Here is an 8,357-nt window from a genome sequence, read left to right on the forward strand (position 1 = left end):
CGCAGGAGAGGTTATTTATTAAATTTTTCAATATCTGAAGACGTTGACGGGAGAGAAATCCTCGTTACTACCTGAACTTAGTTTCATGTTTATACTTTATTAACTTTCTGAATCTATTAGATGTTCAGCATCTCTACTCACCCCTGTAAAAGTTAACACTTAGGAATTTGACAAATTAAATTTCACTAAACGCTTTGGGAAATGAATTACCAAAGCAGTGACACAAATAGGTCACATTCCCCATTGCTTCTGCTGCCAGCCAGGCATTGTTTGGTGTGCTATGCATTAGGTTGGGAATCCTCACAGCCACCTACCAGGGAGGCACCAGTGTTAGAGGAGACTGAAGCCCAGGGTGGTCAAGTAATTTGCCCAAGGTCACACAGCAAATGCTATAGTTGAACTTCAGAATCAGCCATCTGGTCTGGGGCCCTCCTAATGCCCTAATGAAAATACGTCTGATATTTGGGGAACACTTTGAATACTTCAGACAATTGCCGGAACATAAAACTATTTCCAAAAGTACTCATTTCCGGCTACCAGGCAAGCGGAAGCTTCCTTGCGGTGGTTAATTGCCAATGTCTTTAAAGTACAAAATGAGAAGGAACTTACAGCCTCTGTCTCTGATGCCTGGCTCATTTCTTGCCTTCCCTGTACTCGCGCTGAGGCTCGCCCTGCAGCCACCTGTCCGGTCAGAAGCACAGTTTGGCCCTCTGGCCGCCCCATGCGCTGACCTGTGGCTTCACTCACCAGTCACCCAGGTGAACGTGTCAGCCGTCCTTCCCCGAGTTCACACAGCCGCCGGCATCCTGGGAGATTTTCTTGCTCCCCAAGACCTCCACCATCATCCTGGGGGTCCTACCGCCTTTATGCAGAGCACCTGCCACGGTGCTGAGCCCCTCTTGGCCCTCCAGAGCAGAGGCCTGCAAGCGAGAAGACATGTTGGGGTGCATGCCAGGCTTGGAGTCTGTTGGGCAGATGAGGCAGGTGTCTGGTAGCCCCTCCTGGCATCTGCCCTCGGAGCCTCCCCGTGTCTGCTGGAGAAGAGATGGGGGTGTCTGGCGGCACGTTCCACGTCCTCGCAGACATGGGGGTGTCTGGGAGGAACACGGCACATGCCTCCATGGACACCAGCATTCCAGGGCTTTGTGTACAGCTGTTTACCACTCCGCTAAACCCAGAAGGGAGGCCCCGCCACCCTGAAGGTTTCCAGCCAAAATGATGTGTGACAGGGTGCCCGGGAGGCTCCCTTGGGTCTGGGTACTGCCCTCTGCACGGCCCCAGGACCATGGTGTGAAGGCTGGACTGGGCTCAGACGTCCCAGGTCCCTCTGCCAGGGTTTTAGGCTTCTGCAACCCCTAGTGCCTAGCACAGCGCCTGACGCATTAGTGAGCGCAAAGTAAACTCCCCGGATGCATAAAGTAACTCCCCTGTCCACTCAAAGCTGAGCCTAGGCGGCCCTGTTTCCTCCAAGCAAACATTGGGGTGTGGGGAAGCAAGTTGTGCAAGGGGTGCCCCCTTTCCTAAAGACTGGCCCCAGCGCTCACCCCAAACCAGCCTGCAGCTGTGAGTGGTAACGATGGGAGGGCTGCTGGGTACCCTGGTCTTCCAATGCCCAGCCAGGGCCCTCAGAGTGGAGACTTAAATCCAAGGTCATCTGACGCCCATTGCGAGGACCATGGTGGTACGGAGGGAAGGTGGGGGGTGTAGGGGACCCTAAACAGAACCCTACCTGGGACAGGCTGGCTGGGGACTTAGCGAGGGGGTGATGTGGGGTGGGCCCCACCTTCCATGCTGGCATCAGGCACAGCAGGGCAGGGCTGCTGACCCCAGGGTGAAAACCCTTCTCCAGTCATCTCCACCTCTCCCTCTCGCCAGCCCCCCTTCTCTTAGCTTTCTTACAAATAAACTCGAGAGGTGGAGCAAGAAGGCTTGGGCACCCAGAAAACAAGCCCAGTTGACCACGGGCCCTCTCTATTAAGCGAAAGAGAAACTGCTCCCAGTATGAGCAGAAAGGTGCTTGCAGAGGTTGGCTGGGGAGAACAGGGAGTTATTGTTTAGTGGGTTCGGGTTTCAGTTGGGATGGTAAACAGTTCTGGAGACGGTGCTGGTGGCGGTGCACGGGTGTGAATGTACTTTGTGCCACGAACTGTACTTACCTGGAGAACATGGTATCTTATTTACATTTTACCACAAAAAAAAAGTTATAAAAATAAAGATAAACGGAGGCACAGGCTGACAGGCCCTCCCTGCCCTCCTCTCCTGGGCCCATATCAAGACCAGTAACTTTCCTTCAAGACCAGATGGGCTGTACTGTCCCCTGCCCAGCCTCCCAGCTGACAGTGCTGGGCTCCGAGATAGAGGCCGCCCTGCCCCCCAGGGGCTCCCCATTCCTCACCCCACCCACCCCGCCCCCTTCACTGCCACTGGCCGGTACCAGTTGAAATTAACCAGTCCCCTGGCAGGGCTGAGACTCTGGGTCCTCATTGGTGGTTTCAATTTCATTCAAAAAGAAACAAGGAGCCAGTCTGGGGAGGCCTGGGGGCTCCCTGACCCCCTCCAGGCTCCCCGAGGCCCTAGAGTCACTGAGCTAAGACTGCTGGAGTCGGGTTGGTACCTGGGTCAGACAGACATCTCCCCTGAACTAGACCTCATGCTGGGTTGGGGTGGACAGCTCAAGGTCCCCTGATTGGGACAGACCAGAGCTAGGGGACAGAACCAGAAGCTAGGTTCACGGGGCCTTGGACCGAGAGGCTTGGCTGTTCCTCCTCCCCTCAGCCAGGCCCTTGAGCACCTACCCGCATCCGCTGGGAAGCTCGGACCTCAGGGTCTAGTGTAGGGTTTCCCCCCTGGAGACCCCTTGCGCTGACGGGTTTCTCTGAATCATGGCAACAGCTACCATTTATTGAACTTGACTGTGTGCCTAGAGCTGTGCCAGGGCTGTGTGCACCATCTCCCTCAGCCCCGCCAGGAGGCTGCTGGTTGTGGATGACCCTTGGGGCGCTCAGAGACCACTGGGAACTTATTCCAGGTCACACAGCTAGTAGGAGGCCAAGCCCAGTTGGCTTCATTCCAAAGCCATTGGTTTAATCACAACTCACCCCCCCTACCACCAGCGGTGGGGACACACCCACAGGCCAGGGCCTGGGAAAGCCTGCCAGCAGCTGTCAGGCAGAGAGCCCAACATCTGGCCCAGCAGATAGGAGGGACCAAGACAGGACGGAGCCCCCACGGGCAGGGCTGGCCTCAAGCAGGCCTGGTTCTGCTCTGGAAGAGCCTCCTGACCTGAGGGATGGAGGGAGGGAGTCTTCCAGAATGACAGGTTCCCCTCCCCCGGCACAGAGGAAGGATGGATCAGACACGCTTGCATCTGACTGTTGACACCCCTAGGGTGCGCGTAAGAGACAAGACAGGAAAGATGGAAGTCGGTCACCCCAATCCATTCTCTTCCTCCAGGTGGCCAGTGGCTGTCTTGCCACACAGACCCTGAGAAAGACGGACACAGCAGGCACCTGCCCCGGAGCTCCCCTTCCCCTCTGATCCCACGCCCAGACCTGCAGGGCTGAACCTCGGTGTTCTCACTACACCTGCCTAAATGTTTAAATGGGGTGCCATCCCTTCTCCCCCATGCTCCTGTGGCTGCCTGGCTGCCCAGTGCAGACTGCCGCTGCGCCTCTCCTGAGCTTGGAGTCAGGAGCAAGTTCACAGCCAGGAGAAGGCAGAGAGGCAGGCAGAACACTGGTCAGAAGAAGGAATTTGGACTTTACCCGAGGAGCAGCTGGGGGCAGGGGGAGAAAGGAGTACAGGTCAGCCAAGCCTGGCACTCAGAAGCTTTGGGGAACACAGGGCCCACTCTTTGCACACACTCCGCCTGGCAGGGCTCCCTGTGCGGGGACCCCCGTGCACAGGAGCCCAGACAGCTACTCCTGCCCTTCCCACGGGCCCTTGGGGTGTAGAGTCCTTCCCCCTCACGGCCCTGCATTCATATGGGCCCCACTGGACCCCACATATGCAAAACTGGGCTCTTCAGCCTAGTGGATCTGGGTTGGGAGCCGAAGGGCCAGCCACGGCCTGTCCAGCTGAGGCCAGCCAGCCCTCCAGGCCTGAGTCAGTCCAGTGGGCCGTGGTTTCCGGTCTACTGCCGCCCCGCCCCGCCCGTCGGAGTCCCTGCTGGTCTGACCTCCAACTCTCACTGACCCAGAAGAGTCATTTCCTTAAGGGTTTTCCCTCCCTGTGCCCATCCCAAGTTTTGGACCCTGTCCGCCTCCTTGCAAATTCTGTTCTGACACCCCAGCTCCTGGGCTGTGTGGCCTCTGGCAAGTTACTTCACTTCTCTGTGCCCTGTTTTCTCCAGTTATTGTGAGGATTGACCTAGAATGGCCTCCTGCCCCGTGAGGGTAGGTCTGGTCTTGGCCCCTTGGTCCACAGGGTGACCGTGGGCAAGACGACCTGCACCTTGGTTTCCAGAATACGTTCATCAAATAATCATTGTGGGAGTCAATCAGTCAGTCAGTAACAATTCAGAGAGGCCTTGTGCCAGGCAGTGTGCCAGGCTCTGGAGACAGTGCGGTGCACAAGCTGGCAAAGATCTTGCCCTCCAGGAGTTTGCACTCTAACAGAAAGAGATGACGGCAAACAAATGGTGAAACTGGGACTATCAGCTGGTAGGAAAAAGAAAAGACTTCAGCAGTGATGACTGTGGCTGAGAGTGTTATAGGGCACCCCAATGTGAATTGGATTGCCTGTCTGTGGGTCTTCACCCGTGTGCTTACGATTCAATCGTATTATGGACACACTCAAAGGTTAAATAATGGATTCATTTATAAGGAGAAAGGTAAAGGAATAACCCAGGGAAAGAGGGAGAGAAACACAGGTTAACTAGGATGTCCTACCAGTTCTGCTGACTTGGACTCCACCGGCCGCTGAAAACCAACTGAGAGCCAAAACGATCAGCTGCGAACCACCAGGCCCAGAGCCCCCCAGAGCCCACATGTCCGGTTTTATCCCAACCTGGCGGCTCAGCTCCGCCCTCACGGCCCAGCGTGCTTCTCCTTGGTACTGATGGGATTTGGAGTTCCAACATCTGGAGTGGGGGCGGAGTCCATGAAACCTGTACCTGTTACAAGAGAACTGGGTGTCCTCTCACTTCCATAGTGCTCCTCTTCCTGTGAAGCATAGCACAGGGTCCGGGACATCCCAGCATGAAGACTCATCTCCCAGGCTCCCTTGGAGCTAGGTGTTGCCATGTGGCTTAGTCCTGACTAATGGGGCACCAGGAGAAGTAACACTCGGGAAATGTCCTTCAGGTTGAGGCGCATATTTCTTTCTCTGCTCCTCCATCCTGCTGGTTGGAATGCAGAGGTGATGGCTGGAGCTCCAGCAGCCTCAGGGAGTCATGAAGAGAAAGCCACCTGTTGCTAAAGACTCAGGACAGAAAGTGCCTCACCCTGCGGAGAACCCTAGAGCTCGGAGATGGACCAGTTCGATGTCACCAGTAAGAAATAAACGCCTGCCTTGGCTAAGCCACCGAGATCTGGGGCTTTCTTCCACGCACCGCCCACCCTGACCTTCAGTGAGGCAGTGGCCGGGCGCTCTCACTGGGTGGTGTGGCAGGCCCCTCACAGGAGGTAATGTCTGACCTGAGGCCTGAAAGTGGAAGGAGCCAGGCCTGAGGGGCTGGGGAGACACCTCCAGGCAGGCAGGGGCGGGGCAGCACCTCAGCAGAGCAGAAAGTGGGTGAGCAGCAGGCGGGGAGCCCGACGACGGGGTGGGTGTCACGTGTGCATCACGAAGGCCGGCCGGTGGCACCCGCACTGCAGGGGGGCTCAGGCGGGCCAGGGGGCCGGGTGAGGCTCCGGGTGCTGAGGAGCAAGAGGGTCCGTGGCCATGGGGAGAGGAGGGTGGAGTGCTAGGACGGCCGCGGCTGGAACAGGGTGAGGGAGAAGAGAGCCTGGAGCGCGGATCGGGGTGCGGAGCCCAGTGGGAGAAGCTGAGGCCGGGGGTGGTCCTGAGGCTTGTTCGTGTTCAGGACGTGGCTGAGACTCTCCGTGTGTCGCTTGTCGCTTTCAAATACTGTCTGTGCCTTTGGCACTGGGGTGAGGGGCAGATTTCCTTACTGATCCATCAGTCAAGCAGCACACAGAAACAGGCCACAGTGGCCGACTCTGGCTGGGCTGGAGGGACTGAGTGGTGGTTCCCGTCTTGGGGCTCACGGTCTATGGAGAGAGATCCGGGGCCACCGATAGGCCGTGATAAGTGGGCTCAGGGCTGAACCCCTGGGTCTGCTGGGGCAAATCCTGAAACCCCAGCAGGCCTGCGAGAGCGAAAGCTGAGGGTGGCAGTTAGGTCCGGAAGGGAACAGCGGTCAAAAGCCCCGAAGCCGAGAAGGGTCTGGTGGAAAGTGAGCCCCCAGCCCTGCCCTGAGGACGCCCCACCCCACTGGCCACAGAAGCGTGGGTGTGAGACCTGGAGATGGTCTTGCTTCAGCCTCACAGGCCTGAGCTGCATCAACACTTCATCGCCAAGTTCACGGCAAAGTCAGGTCACACAGTGGCCACCGACTCCACGTCCAGCTGGAGTTGCCGCTTGTTTCTTTGGGTCCAGAGAGAGAGATAGAAACCCTCCCGCCTCCCCGAGAACCAGCCACATCTCGGGGTGAGAGAGCCTCTTTGCCTCTTGGGGAGACGTCTGCTTCCTCACACAGCTTGTCCTCGGGGACAGCCAGCTCCCGTGGCCCAGGCGGTGTGGAAGCCGTCGGGGAGGGCGGAGCGCCAAGCAGACCACCTTCCAGGATGGGCCTCGGCAGGCCTGGGGCTCTTGCCGGCACCTGGCCTTGGCTCCTCTCTGGACACAGGGCCGGGGCCCGGGGGAGGCCAGCCTGGCCCAGGTCTCCTTAGTGCTCTAGGAAAAGGCAGCGAGAGAGAAGGACGACGGGCAGGGAGCAGGGCCCTGGCCAAGTTCGGCCAATTCTCCTAAGCACCAGACTTTCCTAGCATCAGTGCCCAGCTCAGGGACAGGGCTAAGGGGAGGCCTGGCTCTCCTGTCCTGTGCCAGGCGTGACTGAGCCTGCAGGTGAATCAGTATGGCCCAAGTCCAAATTGGCACAGAATAAGAGGAACGGTCGCTTCTTCCCAGAAAGCAACAGCACGTCAACATGATGTCGGGTAGATTTGGGGAAGCGTCCACACTCCACCAGGGCAGCCCGAATGACCTAGAACACGCGGTCTGAGCAGGAAGGACCAGATGTCGGTCTGGGCCGCCGTGGCCTGGCTGTCTGGTGGGCTGCCAGGGGGCTGGGCCCCCGAGCGGCCTTGGCACAGCACCTGCTGCTGCCAAGCCAGGTGCTGTCACTCGTCATCCTCCTCTCGCCCCCAAGTCAGCTGTCAGTCCTCTCTTGGCCCCGGGAGGTGCTCCCCCGCTGCCTCCTGCACGGGGCTGCCCCCGGCTCCTGGGGCTGGGTGCCCCCTCCGTCTGGGCTGCGGCAGGAAGGCAGGACCTCGGATTGGGCATTTGCTGCACAGGCCACAGGAAACAGTCCAGTCCGAGCTGGGGTTTCGGACGGATCCCGCCAACCCTGGCGCGGGAGGAGGCACCCCGGCGGGCCTGGGAGCTGAGAGGGGCAGGCGGGAGCAGGGTGCTTAGCATAAGGCAGCTGGCCAGGGCCAGGCACCGGGCCAGGCTCCATCAGCGCTGGGGTGAGCACCCCCGCCCCCCCCAGCCCTCATGGGGAGAGGGGGTGCCAGCGGAGCAGCGCCCCCTCGCGGGGCTCGGAGTGCTCAGACAGCGCAGGGGCTGCTCAGCGCCTGCACGCAGGTGTGGCCGTCTTCTTCTTTCTTCTACCGGAGCCCTCGTTACCTCCTCACAAGATGGGCACGTGGGAAGGGTAATGAGGCCGTGTGCCGGGACAGAAGCCCCCCCAACCGGAGCATGCTGGCCCTGACCCAGGTGCCCTTTCCTCTCTGGGCCAGGGCTGGTGCCCCCAGGCAACAGCTGTGAAGTCACATGCGTCCTTATCTCTGGGTTTAAGACTGAAGTGGGGGACCCCTTCCAGCTGGCAGCCACAGAATGGGGCTTCCACTACACAGATAAGGACACTGAAGCCCTTGGGCGGGGAGGGTGCAGGTGCCTGCTGGGGTACCCCAGCACCAGCTCCCCAAGCCCAGAGCAGTCGCTGCAGCACCCCTTCCTGTCTGCACTTGGCCCCTCTTCTTCCTGCCCAGTGGGTCACATCTTTCAGTCTCTGGCTCTTTGGCAACCAGAGCCCAGGCTGGCTTCAGCCGCCCCCAAGAGCAGAGCCACCCTGCTGGGGAGGTGGGGGGGCAGGGTGGAGGCCGAGAATGTGAGAATGCGGGTGCTCTGGC

This window comes from Condylura cristata, unplaced genomic scaffold (genome assembly GCF_000260355.1).
Source record: "Condylura cristata isolate star-nosed mole 26May11 unplaced genomic scaffold, ConCri1.0 scaffold00017, whole genome shotgun sequence".
Taxonomy (NCBI): Eukaryota; Metazoa; Chordata; class Mammalia; order Eulipotyphla; family Talpidae; genus Condylura; species Condylura cristata.